At 51.7% G+C, this 17,812-nt stretch overlaps 1 long non-coding RNA gene across 1 annotated transcript; it reads left to right on the plus strand.

Moving 5' to 3' along the window:
- Positions 1-15,439: 15,439 nt before the first annotated feature.
- Positions 15,440-17,694, plus strand: LOC134729732 (uncharacterized). Its single transcript, XR_010111097.1, has 2 exons — positions 15,440-15,913; positions 16,838-17,694. It is a non-coding gene; the product is annotated as an uncharacterized LOC134729732 (long non-coding RNA).
- The last annotated feature ends 118 nt before the right edge of the window (positions 17,695-17,812 follow it).

Below are 17,812 nucleotides of genomic sequence, written 5' to 3' on the forward strand. Positions count from 1 at the left end.
CTGGGACCCAACTCTCTGTCTCTGACATTCCTGCTCATCTCATGGACAGAGGCACTGATTGTTCTAGACCATCTTTCCAAGGGTGTTGTTTTGTGACAGCCTTGATAATATGTCCTTCCAGATCAAAGGGCAGGTTGCTTACACCCTAATCCTGAAGGTAAAGACGTTTTCTCCCTCCAAAGCAAAGAGCAGGCATGCTTACTGTCCATTATAAAAGATTCACGTTCCCTGAGCTCAGGGTTCCTCTCCTGCAATGCAGTCCATGGTGTGTGCAGATGCCACTGGGCCCACTCTGTGTCACTGTTTGGGAAACGGGGCTCGGAAACTGGTGTGAAAAGTATGCTGATACTCTGTTAGAAAAAAATGCCAACATTCTGGCTACTGATATTGCTGTGAGTAATAAAGTACTTCATCCTTGAAAAACCAAAAGGCCCAGTTAAGATAAGGTGGACAGAAAAACACCTAAACAAAGGTAAGGCTTGCTATGGAGAGTCAAGCCAACACTGCCTCCAATGTAAGAGTTTCTAGTGACTTTGTTCCCCTTCTCTTCCCAATGCAAAGACAGAGATGCCCTTTAAATGGAGGTTTCAGCTGGGCGGTGGCTCACTCCTGTAACCCCAGCACTTTGAGAGGCTGAGGCAGGCAGATCACTTAAGTTCAGGAGTTGGAGACCAGCCTGGGCAACATAGTGAGAGCCCATCTCTACAAAAAATACAAACATTAGCCAGGCGTGGTGTTGCATACCTGTAGCCTGAGCTACTTGGGAGGCTGAGGTGGGAGTATTGATTGACTCCAAGAATTCAAGCTGCAGTCATCTGCGATCACACCACTGCACTCCAGCCTGGGTGACAGAGTGAGACCCTGTCTCCAAAAACAAAAACAAAAGAAAAGAAATGAAGTTTCATTTATTGATGTAAATTGTTCTTACAAAGCATTTCAAAATAACCAGCTGAAAACAGTCCTATGCCAGAAGGCATCTTTGAGAAGCTAAGTTGGCTGCATCACCACTTTTCCAACCCAGCTCGAGGTTTTGGCTTGATCACTGAGTTAGGGCGGAGCCCACTGCAGAATGGGGCAAGCATTTCCTGGACTCAGCACGGTCGCTTCCAATCTTGCCTTATAGTCAGAGACTGGTTCATTTTTTATTTTTGTTTGTTTTCAAGATAACAGATCAGCCAGGGCTTTTTTCACAAGCAAAAAAAAAAAGGGGGTTTGGGGGCATAGTACAGATCACAACGAGACAGAGCTGGACAGAGTGGGAGAGCACAGAGTCAGCAGGAGCTGGAGAAGAATTTCGTTGACCAAGAGATTCCCATGGGAGAAGCAGGACCAAATAGAGAAAACAGAAAGGACTAATTCTTAAAAAATGTGTTTTTGAAAATTTCCAAGTGTCGTTTGGACAGATTCAGATACAGGAAACTTTTGAACTTCATTTGAAAGTCCAGTATTTGAAATTGGACTACTTCTGTGTCCACCACAGAAGTATTCTTTTTCCTCTTAAGAATTAGTGAATGACTGTCCTGGAACTCAAGCCCATGAGAGCTTCCTCTACTGGGAAAACAGACTCAGCCAGAGGGAGTGGGCCCATCAGATGGCTGGTACAAAAGTGGACAATTTCTTTTCCAATGGTCAGAATGGATTTGTTACAATGCCGAGAAAAGTGATGTTAGAGTGAAGTCTGTCAAAACCATCACCCTAGGAGAGCATCATAACACTTTCCCAAAAGTAAAAATTCATAATTCCAGGGAAGAAAAATGAGAATCACTCATTTTTCTACCATCCAAAGATAACCAGTGCTGATACTTTGTTAAATTTCCTTCCTGGGGGTCCTTTTCTGTTTTTTTGTTCTGTTTCATTCTGACAAAACAAAACAAAACACTACCTCACACCCTATACCAAAAAAAAGTCAATTCCAGATGGATTTTAGATCTGCATGTCAAAAGTAAGACAATGAGCTTCTAGAAGTAAACATTGGAGAAGAGCTTCCAGAGCTTGCAGTGGGCAAAGAGTGATACCAAGGTCACAAAAACACTAACCATAAATGAAGTTGATAAACAACTATAAAATAAAGAACTAGAAAGACAAAATATTCACAGTACACCTGTCTGACACAGAGCCTCATTCTAGAACGTGCAAATAAGAAGACAGCCCAAGAGACCAATGAGAAAAATACTTGCTCAGACTCTTCAGAAGACATGAGAAATCAGTGGGCAACAAGCATACACAAAGGTGTTTGACCTCATTACCAACAAACATGCAAATTTAAACCACAGCGTGGAACTGCTGCCTGGCCGCCAGACAGCTGAAACGAAACAGGCAGAGGTGGCCTGTGGACAGAGGATGTGGAGCAAACAGAACTTCCAATGATGGCTGCTGGAAGAGAATAGCTCCTCTGGAAGATGAGTGGTGTCTCCTGAAGCTGAGTATCTGCGTGTCTGTGACCTTGTAGTTTCTACTTCCAGACGTGGTCAAGAGAACTGTGAATGTGTGTGCATCAGAAACATCCACTGGGACATTCATAGCACCCTCCTCATGACATCTCCGCTCCACAGGCTACCCAAAATGAGTGAGAGAGTAAAATGTGGAGTGTCTGTGCACTGGGATGCTCCACAGCAATGGGAATGAACAGCCTGCTCAGACACACATCAACTTGGGTTGCCTCAGGGACCTTACACCAAGCAGGAGATGCCAGACACAGAGTCCATCCTGAGAGAGTCTGTTCCTGTCCAAGCTCAGAAACACAGGAAGCCACCTGTGCTGTGGCAGCACGAGGAGATGCATCCTTTCTGGTCCACCCCACGGCCCTCATTGCAGTCAGGGATCCTCTCCCAGAAAGTCCCTGCTGCCAGCCCCTGCCCTTCCAGGGTGCACTCTGGACGTTGCTTCTGTGACTGGTCTCAACACCTCTCTCCACTGCTCAGGCAGCGGCCTTGGCTCTGGGAGCCTGGAATGTGCAGGAACCAGCTGGCCTTGGAGTACTGCAGACTCCAAGGTGCGTCACCTGCAGTTCTGATCCCTGTTCTGGGTGCAACCCAGGACCCTTCCCTTGCCAAGCATCCCGGGAACACTGGCACTGATGGCTGAGGCTACATCCAAGACAGACGGTGAGGAAGGCCCCAAGGAAAGGGCCATGTGGGACACATTGTCCTTCCCAAGATGATGAGTCTGAGCCTGGCAGGGGAGGCGCTGGGAGGGCCTGTTGTGGGCAGTTCATTCAGTGGACACAGGGTGGCACCGCTCTGTGTCCTCTAATGACCATTAGACACCTCTAACCATCACATGATGTGCAGCTCAGCTTTTCCAAGGGCCTGGAAGTGAATATTTCAGGAGATAACGTGAATAACCCACTGTATTCATCTGTTCTCAGGCTGCTAATAAAGACATACCCGAGACTGGGTAATTTATAACAGAAAAGAGGTTTAATGGGCTCACAGTTCCACATGGCTGTGAGGCCTCACAATCATGGCAGAAGGCAAAGGTGGAGCAAAGGAACATCTTACATGGTGGCAGGCAAGAGAACCTGTGCAGAGGAACTGCCCTTTTTAAAACCATCAGATCTTATGAGACTTATGCACTATCACGAGAACCGTACCGGAAACACTCACCCCCCATAATTCAATTACCTCCCACTGAGTCCCTCCCACAACGTGGGGATTATGGGAGATACAATTCAAGATGAGATTTGGGTGGGGACACAGCCAAACTATATCATTCCACTCCTGACCCTGCTCACATCCTCACATTTCAAAGCCAATCATGCCTTCCCATCAGTCTCCCAAAGTCTTAACTTATTTCAGCATTAACTTAAAAGTCCACAGTCCAAAGTCTCATCTGAGACAAAGCAAGTCCAAAATCTATTAGGGCAGTCATTAAACCTTAAAATTCCAAAATAATCTCCTTTGATTCCATTTCTCACATCCAGGTCATGCTGATGAAAGAGGTGGGTTTCCATGGTCTTGGGCAGCTCCACCCCTGTGGCTTTGCAGGGTACAGCCTCCCTCCTGGCTGCTTTCATGGGCTGGCATTGAGTGTCTGTGACTTTTCCAGGTTTATGGTGCAAGCTGTCAGTGGATCTACCATTCTGGGGTCTGGAGGATGATGGCCCTCTTCTCACACTAGGCAGTGCCCCAGTGGGGAATCTGTGTGGGGGCTCTGACCCCACATTTCCCTTCCACACTGCCCAAGCAGAGGTTCTGCATGAGGGCTCTGCCGCTGCAGCACTCCTCTGCCTGGACATCTAGGCATTTCCATACATCCTCTTAAATGTAGGCAGAGGTTCCCAAACCTTAATTCTTGTCTCCTGTGCACCCAGCACCATGTGGAAGCTGCCAAGGCTTGGGGCTTGCACCCTCTGAAGCAACGGCCTGAGCTGTACCTTGTCCCCTTTTAGCCAAGGCTGGAGTTGAAGCAGCTGGGACCCAGGGCACCATGTCCCAAGGCTGCACACTGCAGGGGAGCCCTGGGCCCAGTCCATGAATGCATTTTTCCCTCCTAGGCCCCTGGGCCTGTGATGGGAGGGGCTACCACAAAGGTCTCTGACATGCCCTGGAGATATTCTCCCCATTGTCTTGGCGATTAACATTTGGCTCCTCATTACTTATGCAAATTTCTGCAGCTGGCTTGAATTTCTCCCCAGAAAATGGGTTTTTCTTTTCTACCATTGTCAGGCTGTAAATTTTCCAAACTTTTATGCTCTGTCATCTCTCAAACACTTTGCTGCTTAGAAAATTCTTCTGCCAAATACCCTAAATCATCTCTCTCAAGTTCAAAGTTCCACAGACCTCTAGAGCAGCGCAAAGTGCCGCCAGTCTCTTTGCTAAAGCATAGCAAGAGTTGCCTTTGCTCCAGTTCCCAAGAAGTTCCTCATCTTATCTCCATCTGAGACCACCGCAGCCTGGAGACCACCTTATTGTCCATGTTAGTATCGGCATTTTGGTCAAAGCCATTCAACAAGTCACCAGGAAGTTCCAAACTTTCCCACATTTTCCTGTCTTCTTCTGAGCCCTCCAAACTGTTCCAACCTCTGCCTGTAACCCAGTTCCAAAGTCGCTTCCACATTTTTGGGTATCCTTACAGCAGCACCCCACTCTCTGCAGTACCAATTTACTGTATTAGTCCATTCCTATGCTGCTAATAAAAACATACCCGAGACTGGGTAATTTATATTAGAAAAGAGGTTTAATGGACTCACAGTTCCACATGGCTGGGGAGGCCTCACAATCATGGCAGAAGGCAAAGGAGGAGCAAAGGCACATCTTACATGGTGGCAGGCAGGAGAGCCTGTGCAGAGGAACTGCCCTTTATAAAACCATCAGATCTCATGAGACTTATTCACTATTGATGCAGGACTTTGCTCCTAGTTCAGCTAAATCTGGGTTCTTGTGTCATGACCAGGACAAGTTAGGCATGCAGACATATTGAAGGGTGAGGGGAATGGAATTTATTGGGCAAAAACAAAAAAAGGAAAAAAACTCTCAGCAAAGCAGGAGGGGATCCTTCCAGGAGGCTCCCATCTTGCAGATTGAGTTCCAGGCCACCACACAGGAGCTGAAGAGGCCAGGCTCCTCCCTCTTGCACAAGATGTGAATTTCCTGTGGCTCCACCCCCTTCTCCCAGTGCACAGGCAGATTGGAGATTCTCCAGGGACCCTCCCCATTATCTGCCTCCTGCGTCTATCACTATCACGGTAACAGCACAGGAAAAATCCGCCCTCATGATTCAATTACCTCCCACTGGGTCCTTCCCACAATACATGAGAATTGTGGGAGCAACAATTCAAGATGAGATTTGGGTGGGGACACAGCCCAACCATATCACCCACTTCCTGTGGCACTTTGTGTCTTCCACTTGATTTTCTCAACCATCCACCAGAATAGACACTGCATCCCCATTTTACAGGTGGGTAAACTGTGGCCCAGAGACACCACAGCTTTCCTGGGGATTACACACAATTATATACTGGAGCCAGGGCTAGAGGCCAGCCCTCTGACTTCACTGACCTACTTTTCATATACTTTTCATCAGAGGCTCTCCCTACAGGATAGTTTTACAAATGCTAATAAAGAAAGGTTGTTTTCCATTTAAATAATTTTCAACAGCTAAAACTCAGAGCTCTCCATTTAAAACAACAACAGAGGAGACTACTTAGGAATGTGTAACAAGAAATGTGCAAATCTTATATGATAAAACCTTAAAACACTCTGGAAGACACGAGGATGAGGTCATTAAATGGATGGATGCCCTTGCTCTTGGATAGGATGACTCCACACCATTGAACGTTTTCCACACACACTTTATAAATGTAGTGCAATCCCAGTAAAAACACCAACTTTTCTATTGATGTAGACAAATAGATACTAAAATTCATATGGAAAAACAAACAAGCAAGAACAGCCAGGAAACACAGAAAAAAACTCCCTACAAGGGGGCTGGTGGAGAAGCTGCAGCCTACATTAGCTCTGTGACGGAAATGGTGAGACACCAGTGCACAGAGAACAGGCCAGTGGAGCAGAACAGAAAGCTCAGAATAAAACAGGGCACCAAGCACTTATGGAAATTTATGTTTCTAAATAAAGATGGTGATATGGTTTGGATCTGTGTCCCCACCAAATCTCATGTCAAATTGTAAGCCCCAGTGTTTGAGGTGACTGGACAATGGGGGCGGAGTTCTCACGAATGGTTTAGCACCATCCCCTCAGCGTTGTTCTCGTGATAGTGAGTGAGTGAGTTATGAGATCTGGTTGTTTAAAAGTGTGTGGCCTCTCCCCCATCTCTCTCTTCCTCCTGCTCCGGCCATGGAAGATGTGCCTGCGTCCCTTTCGCCTTCCGCTGTGATTGTAAATTTCCTGCATCCTCCCCAGAAGCAGAAGCCACCATGCTTCCTCTATAGCCTGTGGAACCATGAGCCAATTAAATCTCTTTTCTTCATAAATTACTCAGTTATGGGAATTTCTTTATAGCAGTGTGAGAATGGACTAATACCGAAAATTGGTACCAAGAAGTGGGGCATTGCTATAAAGATACATGAAAATGTGGAAGCAGCTTTGTGGAAGCAGCTTTGGAACTGGGTAACAGGCAGAAATTGGAAGAGTGTGAAGGGCTCAAAAGAAGATAGGAAGATGTGGCAAAATTCGGAACTTCCTAGAGATTTGTTAAATTGTTGTGACCAAAATGCTGATAGTGATATAGACAGTGAAGTCCAGGCTGAGAAGGTCTCAGATGGAGATGAGGAACTCGCTGGGAACTAGAGCAAAGGCCACTTTTGCTATGCTTTAACAAAGAAACTGGCAGCATTGTGCCCCTGCCCTAGAGATCTGTGGAATTTTGAACTTGAGGGAGATGATTTTGGGTATCTGGTGGAAGAAATTTCTAAGCAGCAAAGCATTCAAGATGTGGCCTGGGTGCTTCTAACTGTCTATGCTCAGATGTGTGAGCAAAGAAATGACCTAAAACTTGAATTTATATTTAAAAGGGAAGCAGAACATAAAAGTTTGGAAAATTTGCAGCCTGGCCCTGTGGTAGGAAAGAAAAGCCTATTTTCAGGGCTGGAATGCAAGCAAGCTGCAGAAATTTGCATAAGTAAAGAGAAGCCAAGTACTAATATCCAAGACAGTGGGGAGAAGGTCTCCAAGGCATTTCAGAGACCTTTGCAGCAGCCCCTCCCATCACAGGCCTGGAGGCCTAGGTGGGAAGAATGGTTTCATGGGCCAAGTCCAAGGCCCCAACACCATGGGACACTGCTCCCTGCATCCCTGCCACTTCAGCTCCAGCTGTGGCTGAAAGGGGCCCAGTTACAGCTCAGGCTGTTGCTTCAGAGAATGTAAGCCATAATCCTTGGTGGCTTCCACGTGGTGTTAAGCCTGCAGCTGCACACAGTGCAAGAGTTAAGGCTTGGGAGCCTCTGCCTAGATTTCAGAGGATGTATGAAAAAGCCTGTGTCTCCAGGCAGAAGCCTGCTGCAAGGGTGAAGCCTTGTGGACAATCTCTATTCGGGCAGTGTGGAGGGGAAATGTGGGGCTGGAGCCCCCACACAGAGTCCCCACTGGGGCACTGCCTAGTGAGGCTGTAAGAAGAGGGCCACCATTCTCCAGACCCCAGAATGGTAGATCCACTGACAGCTTGCACCATACGCTTGGAAAAGCCACAAGTACTTAACACCAGCCCTTGAGAGCAGCTGTGGGGGCTGAATCCTGCAAAGTCACAGGGGTGAAGCTGTCCAAGGCCTTGGGAGCTCACCCGTTTCACCAGTGTGCCCTGGATGTGAGACATGAAGTCAAAGGAGATTATTTTGGAGCTTTAAGTTTTAACAACTGCCCTACTGGATTTCGGACTTGCAAGGGGCCTGTAGCCCCTCTCTTTTGGCCACTTTTCCCCCTTTGGAATAGGAGTATTTGCCCAATGCTTGTATCCCCATTGTATCTTGGAAGTAACTAACTTGTTTTTTATTTTACAGGCTCATAGATGGAAGGGTTGTCTTAGATGAGACTTTGGACTTTGAACTTTTGAGTCAATGCTGGAATGAGTTAGGACTTTAGGGGACTGTTGAGAAGGGATGATTGTATTTTGCAATGTGAGAAGGACATGAGATTTGAAGGGGCCAGGGGCAGAATGATAAGGTTTGGATCTGTGTCCCCACCAAATCTCATGTTGAATTGTAATCCCCAGTGTTGGAGATGAGGCCTGGTGGGAGATGATTGGATCATGGGGGTGCATTTCTCATGAATGGGTTAGCACCATCCCCTTGGTGCTGTTCTCATGAGAGTGAGTGAGTGAGTTATCATGAGATCTGGTTGTTTGAAAGTGTGTGGCCCCTCTTGCATCTCTCTCTCCCTCCTGCTCCAGGAACATAAGATGTGCCTGCATTCCTTTTGCCTCCTGCTGTGATTGTAAGTTTCCTGAGGCCTTCAAGAAGCAGAAACTGCTGTCCTTCCTGTAGAGCCTGCATATGTGAGTCCATTAACTTCTTTTTAAATAAATTACCCAGTTATGGGTATTTCTTTTTTTCTTTTCCTTTTTTTATTTTTATTTTTTTTTTAGATGGAGGTTTGCTTTTATTGCCCAGGCTGGAGTACAACGGGGCGATCTCGGCTCACCACAACCTCCGCCTCCCGAATTCAAGTGACTCTCCTGCCTCAGCCTCCCCAGTAGCTGGGATTACAGGCGCCCACCACCATGCCCAGCTATTTTTTTGTATTTTTAGTAGAGATGGGGTTTCACCATGTTGACCAGGCTGATCTTGAATTCCTGACCTCAGGTGATCAGCCCACCTCAGCCTCCCAAAGTGCTGGGATTACAGGCATGAGCCACTGCACCCAGCCAGTTATGGGTATTTTTTTTTACAGCAATGTGAGAATGGACTAATATAGATGGCATCTCAAATAATTAAAGCAAAGTCAGACTTTTTAATAAATGGTGCTGGGACAACTCAGTAGCTATTTGGAAAAAGTTAAAATGGGTTCCATACTGTGGCGTTAGGTGGGTATATATTGGTGTTATGATATATATAAATGGGTATATATTGGTGTTATCACATATATAAATGGGTTTTCATCCATGGTTCCTGGCTCATGCCTCCCTTACCCCTCGTTAGTCTTTTGTTACAATGTCGGGTGTGTTGGGCCACAGGGGAGGCCTCTCACCTTCTCCTGTCCTTCACTCTAACGTCCCCACCTTGCTGACTGTGGGTCTTAAGACCCTCCCCTGAGAGGGTCCCACCCTAGACCCTGGGGGAAGGAGTGTTGATGTCATGAAGCTTCTATAAAAGCCCACGAGAACAGTGTTCAGTGAGCTTTTGGAGTTGAACGCATGGAGGGTCCTGGAGGGTGCTGCCTGGGGAGGACATGGAAGCAACAAGCCCCTCCCCCTTCCCTCCCCCTCGGCCTCTTCATGCGTATCCTTTGCAACATCCTTTATAATAAGCTGGTAATGTACACAAGTGTTTCCCTGGGTTCTGTGAGCCACTCCAGCAAATTAATCAAACTCCAGCTGGAAGCTGGTTGGTCAGAGGCTCCAGAGGCCCACCCTTGCCACTGGTGGGAAAGAGGGAGTGGTCTTGGGGACGGACCCCTTACGCTGTAGGAGGTGAAACTAGCTCTGGGCAGGCAGCGTTGGAACTGAATTAGAGGTGCCCGCTGCCTGATGTGTGGGGAAACCTCTGCACATTTAGTTGCAGAAGTCTTCTTCCATGTTGACGGTTGTTGCGGTGTGAGAGCAGAGGAGAAACAGGGTTAGAGTTTCCCCCGCACACACACCTCACACCATACACAAGAATACACCCCAGTGGATTTGGGATCTGAATGTAAAAAATGAAACAAGTACTAGAGGAAATACAGGTGAATTCCTCCATACCCTGAATATGAGGAAAGATTTTTCTAGGAATCAAAACAAAAGATTAATTTGACTACATGAAAATAATAGCATTCTGCATGGCCCAAAACACCACAAAGGCAAAGGAAAATTGAGAGACGAGGAGAAGGTGTGTGCTGCACAATCACAGATGCATGGCTAATATTCCATATATTAAAAAATTCAATATTTGAGGGGAAAACATCAAAAACTCAACAGAAAAATGGGCAAAAGACATGAAACATGAATAGATAATTTCTCCCAAAATGTATCAAAATGATCTTTAATTATATGAAAAGTTGTTCAACTTCATTTGGAATAAGAAATAAAAATTAAAACTACAGTGAGAGGTCCTCTCCAATCTCGTGTTGTGACAGTTACAGTATTGATGAGGCCGTGGCCTCTCACTGGCTGACGACTCCAAGCTACACAGCCGTGCGGAAGGCAGTTCAATCCGATAAAACTCCGTGACCCAGCAACTCCACGTTACGAATTCACACCGAAGAAAACCTCCAACGATAGGAAGACTTGTAGGCACAAGGTCATTTGATGCAGTATAATTGGTGGTTGTGAAATACCGGAAAAAATTAAATGCTCCTGTGTAGACGTCTGTTGGCTAAGCTAAGGTACTGCCACATAGTGCCTTCATGCAGCTGCACAGAGAATGAGGATGGTCTCTATGACCCAACACGGAGTGATTTCAATGTATGTTGTTAAGTGATGAAAAAAGGCAAAGTGCAAAGGATTATAGTAGGCTATTTGGGGCGAGAAAAAAGAGAAATAAGAAAATAATATACATGCATCATTTTACTTTTGCAAAAAGAAACACAGAAAGGCTAAATGAGAATTGAGAATGTCTGGTTGCCTCCAGGAGGTGGGTGGGGCAGGGCAGAAAGGAGGAGGAGACGGGAGTGACCGCTGCGTGAGCAAACCCTTCTGTAACTCCAAACTTCAGAACATGTTATTGTCTCCCCTACTCAGAAACTAATAACTGAAACCAATAAGTGTGGGGAAACAAAATGGAATCGACACTCATTTCATCTCAAATGGATAATATAAGCACACTGGATGCAAGGGAAAGGGGAGGATAAGACATTTTTTAACAGGCCAGGCGCGGTGGCTCATGCCTGTAATTTGGGAGGCCAAAGTCGGCGGATCACCCGAGGTCAGGCATTCGGGACCAGCCTGGCCAATATGCTGAAACCCCGTCTCTAGTAAAAATACAGAAATTAGCCAGACATGGTGGCAGGCGCCTGCAGATGCAGGTGCAGCTACTTGGGAGGCTGAGGCATGAGAATTGCTCAAACCCGGGAGGTGGAGGTTGCAGTGAGCCGAGATCGCACCACTGCACCCCAGCCTGGGTAACAGAGCGAGACTGTGTCTCAGAAAAAAAAAGAAATTTTTGAACAAAGTATTTTGACCATGTACTCATAAGCCAAAGATCCCTCAAAATTATAAGTGAATATTATAATTGTATAATTATCTATTTATATATAATTATATAATTAAAAATTATAAATAAGCTCTACACAGTAGGTTTGCTTTTCACACAGGTAGGGATTAGCAACCCAGAAGCTGCTTTCTGTGTATTCTCGGATGCAGCAAATAGACAATTACACTGTGGCTGGTGGGGGTCGGGTCTCCACTCTCTGAAAAGGTGTTACAGTGGCGGGAAGGCAGCCAAGCAGACACACAGGTGCACATGGGTCAGTGGTGTTACGGACTGACTGTGTCCCTCCCGTGTTCATATGTCAAAGCCCTTAAGCCCTAATGTGAGTGCATTTGGAGATGGGACCTGTAAGGAGGTAGTTATGGTTAAATGGGGTCATAAGGGTGGGGTTCTAAGTTGACAGCACTGGTGTCCTTCTAAGAAGAGGAGACACAGAGATTGTTCTCTCTGTGCAAGTGGACAGAGAAGAGGCCATGTGAAGAAATGAGAAGGTGGCCGTACGCAAGCCAGGGAGGGAGGCCTCACCAGAAACCAACCCTGACAGCACCTTGACCTTGAACTTCTAGCTTCCAGAACTATGAAAAAATTAGTTTCTGTTATGGAAGCCTCCCACGGTATGGTATTTCATTACAGCAGCCCCAGTACACTGAGGGATGGTACATGGAGGTCAATAGATGAATAACAAAATTAGACGGATGATAGACAGGGATATCATTGTCCGTCTTAAATTACCAGACTCAGAAAATATGATTAAGCATAGAGTTTACTGGAGCCCAAAGCTTAAGGACAGCCACCTGGGAGCACAGGTTCAAGCTGCCCTGAATCGAAGCTCCAATTAGCAGCAGCCTCCGACTCCCGCCCGAGGGCCCCCAGCACTACTGTGGAATTCCGGCCGGAACACACAGCCCGGACCTGGTCATGAGAAACGGCCCCACAAGCCCAACTTGAGATGCATTTTACAGAATAAGTGACCTAAACGTCTCAAAAACGTCAAGGTCAGGAAAGTTCAAATTAAAGGAGACAAAGAGGTAAGAGAATAATGTAACAGTGAGCCAGCACCATTCCTGCCTCTGCAAAGGGGAAGGTGAGGGGATTGTTCCCATTATCAGGGGAAAGGGGTTCTCAGGAGACCTGGAGAAACGCCCAGGCGTAGCCTGGCCTGGGGCAACTGGAGCTGACCACTGCGGTGGGCTCTGGCAGGCACTGCGTCTCCCCCGAGGTCTCTGCTGAAAACAACGACCACGGAGGCCCTGATGCCTCCCACCTGGGCTGTGACGCTGGCCTAGGGCTCCTCGCACCTCCTGCACCCCACAGCCTCCGGGCCAGGCTCCGGTCCCACCCAGTCCCTGCAGCCAAGGGAAGCCGCTGCCTGCAGGCCTGGAGGGCTCCCTGTTCCAGCTGCTCCCTCACTGGCCTCCGGCAGGGTCAGGACAGAGAGGGGGTGGCAAATCCACTGACCCCAGCGGAAGCCTCGCCAGAGTCTCCTAGGCACCGGTGGACCCAGGCATCTGGGGCCAGCGGGGAGGCCACGGAGAGGGGACAGTGCTGGCTCTGGGCCCCTCGGGGGACCGTCCTGCACTGGTGCCCATGGGCAGCAGAGGGCGCCCCTGACCATCCCTCCATGGCGTCCGCGGGAGCCTCACCAGCCTCAGGGTCCAGGGGCACCCACCCAGCTGTCAACCTAGCTGTCTGGAGTGAGCTTCAGTGGGAGGGGTGGAGGGGGCCTGCGATTGTGCAGGGACGAGGCTGGGGGAGCAGAGACTCCAGAAACCGTGTCCCACACCCCGCACTGCCCCTCACTGTGCAGCCCCAGCCTCCCTCCTAGAGCCCCCCAGCTGCTAGGCTGTGACAATTGCTTGTGTATCTGGACCCAGCAGGCTACAGGTCACTGTGACCTTGAGGCCTGGGGTCCCAAAGCCAGGCTGCCTGCCCCCGTTTCCCCCACCGCCATCTCCAGAGCCACCATCACCAGTTCTGCCACCCTCGGCCCTCCCTGTCACTGCAGGGCAGCCCTGGACTTGCTCAGACCCTGAGTTCAGACCCTGGGGTGCAGAGGCTGATGGCCCAGTGCTGGCCTCCTGAGTCCTCCTCACCCCTGGGCACTCACTGAGTCCTGGGCCTGCCCTCCTGAGGGCAAAAGAGCACCCAACCCCTCCCCCAGCTCTGAAACAACCCTCAGATCCTGATGCTTTTGGGGTCACATGTCTGGGGAGGGAACTGGCAGTAGCCCAGGAGCCCTAGACCACGGAGGTCACCCTGCTGAACGCGAGGGTCTCTGCCTCCCAAGGGTGGGGACTCCAGAGGCCGGGCACCTGGGAGGGCCTTGCTCTGGGCCCTCCAGCCTGGCTGTGGCTGGCACCCTGGGACCCCAGACCCAGCCCAGAGCAGGGATGGCTGCGTCTCACTCCCAGTTTGTCCTGATCCCAGAGCCTCCAGCCACAGCTCCGTAAGGTGGGCACTGAGATGGCCCTGAGGCCTGGAGGCCCTGAACGGAGATGAGGTCTCTTTCCACAGACCAGCCGCGTTCCCACCGCACCCTCTCTTTGGGGTTTGATTGGCCCAGGGAGTGTGAGTGTTCCTGAGAAGCCCAGATGTTACCCAGGCACTCGGCCCCAGGCTCTGTGACTCCCATGTGGGGACAATGGAAACCAGATGCCGGGAAGCTGGGCTGGGTGGGCGGGCCCCTGGCAGCTGTGTGCTGCGTCCATCTGTACTGGTCTCTGAGCCCCGGGCCTGTGGACCTTGGCCTCATGGGAGCCCCAGCTCTGTCACTGTTACTCCCTCCATCAGCTCCCACCGACAGAGTGGGCATTCTCTTGACAACTTGAGAAAACGGAGCTTCTGGGAGCCTGTGTCCCGACCCGAGCTCAGGCAACTAGTGGGTGACAGAGCTGGGACCTCACCCAGTTCTGACTGCCCCAGCTTTCCTGGCACATCCAGCCTGGGGTATACCAGGCAGGATGCCAGCAGTTTCTCTGAGCCACAGTGTGGTCAGGCAGAGAGACAGAGGGTCTGAGTGGCCCCCTACAGATGCTGTGGTCCTGCGTGGAAACCCTCTGGGTGTCTGAGGAGTGCGGTGATGTGGGACTGTGACCACCCATGTTCAGCTCCCTGCAGAGTGGCAAGGAGCCCCCCGCCCCCGTCTCTCTGGGACCCAGCCGGAGTGGGGGCTGCTGGTCTGTAAGGGACCCTAACCCTTTCTTCCCTACTGCCCCAGCCTCATTAAAACTGCTGCATGCCGGCGGGTGGGCGGGACATGGGGCAGCCCCCGCAGCTGAGCTCCCCACTGCCGGGGGAGGGCCTGTGTGGGGCTCCCAGACCAGGTCCTAGAAGCCCCTGGGCCCTGCCCCGCGCTGCGAAGGGAACCGGGTGTCTGAGCATGGGGCCGGCAGGACGACAGCATCGGGGCTTGAAACCCAGCGCTCGGGAGCCCGCCCCTCCTCCCACGACCTTTTGGGCCCAGAAGCCATGATGGGGGCACAGAGGAGGGAGTTTCGGGCCCCGGCCCGGGGTGGGGGGGGGGTCTCACACAGGGACCCCAGGTCTGAGCTGGGTCACTCGTGCAGCCCTGGCCCTCCGCAGCCTCGGCGACCCCACCCGAGGGCTCCCACTGCTGCCCACAGACATCTCAGGGTCTCCCGGGCCGGGTCAGCGGCGCCGGAACAGGGTCTCCCGGGCCGGGTCAGCGGCGCCGGAACAGGGTCTCCCGGGCCGGGTCAGCGGCGCCGGAACAGGGTCTCCCGGGCCGGGTCAGCGGCGCCGGAACAGGGTCTCCCGGGCCGGGTCAGCGGCGCCGGAACAGGGTCTCCCGGGCCGGGTCAGCGGCGCCGGAACAGGGTCTCCCGGGCCGGGTCAGCGGCGCCGGAAGTGATTCTCGTCAGCAGGAATGCGCTGGCTGCCCGGGACCCTTCAGGGTGGGCTCTGGGGGCCAGGTGCGGCCTCAGCGCCGTCACTTCCCGGGAAGCCTCCTCCCTGGGGTCCACGCCGGCTCCTGCTGGCTCCCCCATTCCGCTGAAATCTGAGGAAAAGGCTCTGGGAACGCAGCCAGACTCCCCCACAGCTCAGACGGCTGTAAAGAAATATTCCTGCCAGATGTTCAGAGGCAGAGGCCAGCATGAGGTAACGGGAAAGGCTTAACCCGTCCAGCCCCGCAGCCTCGCAGCCGCCTCCGGGGCCCAGCTCTAGGGGCTGCGGGCCCTGTGCCGTGGGGGACGTCCCTGCCGCGTCCGTGTCCCGGGGGCCGGGCCTGCCTGCGGCGGGAGCCCACCCAGTGCGGTCAGACGGGCTCAGAGCGCTTTTCTGCAGTCTCCAGCCCTCCCTGGAGGGCGTGTTGGACCAGCCCCTGATGGGCGCCCGGGAGCCACGGGATGGGGCGCGATGCCAGCCTGGGAGAGGGGTCCATTCGGGGGTCCTCAGGAGGCGGTGCCAGCCCCCGGCATGGCTTGGGGGAGCCTCTGTGTTGCCAGCGCTGGGCAGCCCTGGACCCCCCGCCACCCTTTGCCTCATGGGCCCTGGGTTTCAGGGCAGTGGCCTCTCAACCCAGCGAGATCACAGCGTCATCGAGACAGTCTTACAGTCTTTTTTTTTTTTTTTTTTTTTTTTTTTTTTTTGCGTCTCTTTGAAATGACAGTTCCCAGAACCAGAGCTTCTATGACGGATTCTCACCAGAAAATGAAATTCTCAGCTTACAGGCAACGGAACAAAATGAAATTAGGCCAATGCACGTGGCCCCGGGAAGCACCAGGGGGCCTCAGCGAGCTCCTGAGTTTCACACTCAGTGCGGGGGTTTCCGCTTCAGCCTCTCTTAGCGGGAGTCACTAAAGGAAACGCAGAGAGGGCGGGAACGCAACCCCAGGACCCTGCGGCTCCCACCACGGGGTCGCGCCCTCCCTCTGATATCCAGAGCCTGCGGCTCCCAGAGGCGCTCCCGGAACAAACCAGGGCGCGCAGAGCTTTCTTCGCCGCTGTCTGGGGGCCGCAGGACTGTCCCAGGGCCCGTGATTGACGGAACAGTCCCTGGAATTGAGCCTTGTGTCTTTCCAGTTACAGGCAATGCTGCCAGAAACGTGTGTTTTCCTATCTAGGAGTCAGTCTGTCGCAGACCGATTCCTGGATCGCCGATGTCGCCCACTGTCCCCAGAAGCCTGCTCCCTCCCGACCCGACCGGTGGGAGGCCGCGTCCCCGACGCTTGCCAGGAGCCCCGCCTGCAGCCGAGGCGTCTTCCCCGCGCCGCGGGCTCTTGTGGCAACGGCCGCCTCCCGGCTGGCCTCTTTTCTGCCTTCTGCCTTCCCGTTGGCGACTGGGGAGGCCCGTGGTCAACGAGGCCCCAGCGATCACCTGGGGGACGTCCTGTAGGGAGAGCCTGACTCAGAAGGACCAGTGTTGAGCCGTCGCACCCCCGCTTGGGACCAGGATGGGCTGCACTTTCCCCACCCGTGGCCCTGGGACCCGCCCCACCCGAAGCCCAGGGAGATCCAACCGCAGGCTGCCTCCGGCCAGCGGACTCATTCACACTCCGCAAACAGGCTGGGGCCAGACGCCGCCCTGCCCTAGGTGCCCAGCAAACACGTGGGCCAGCCAGACCCCTGGACCTTCACAGGGAGGAGGAGATGGAGATGGGTTCACCCCCCACAAAGGAGGGAGGGGAGGGGTTGGCCGCCATGCCCAGGTGCCGGGACAGGAGCCGAGGGCCGCGTGCACCCCTTGGGCCCTTGGAGGGGCCGGCATGTGCCTCTCTGTCCCTGTGCCACTTCCACTGGCCGTACAGGGCCACCACCGCGGAAACCGCATGTGTAACCCCTGGAAACAGGGTCCTCCTTGATGAGTCATGTTCTAAGTTGGGAGGAAAATTCACTGGATAGTGGAGGCAGTAGAAAGAAATTAAAAAAGTCTTTGTTCCACAGATGCTTGGAGGGCTTGGGTCCTCGGTGTTTATAGTGGGTGCCGCCTTCCAACACCACACCCTGGGAGGGAGTCACCGGAGGGCGTTCCGGAAACTCCGCAGTCACTGGGGAGGG

Source organism: Pan paniscus, chromosome 22, assembly GCF_029289425.2.
Source record: "Pan paniscus chromosome 22, NHGRI_mPanPan1-v2.0_pri, whole genome shotgun sequence".
Taxonomy (NCBI): Eukaryota; Metazoa; Chordata; class Mammalia; order Primates; family Hominidae; genus Pan; species Pan paniscus.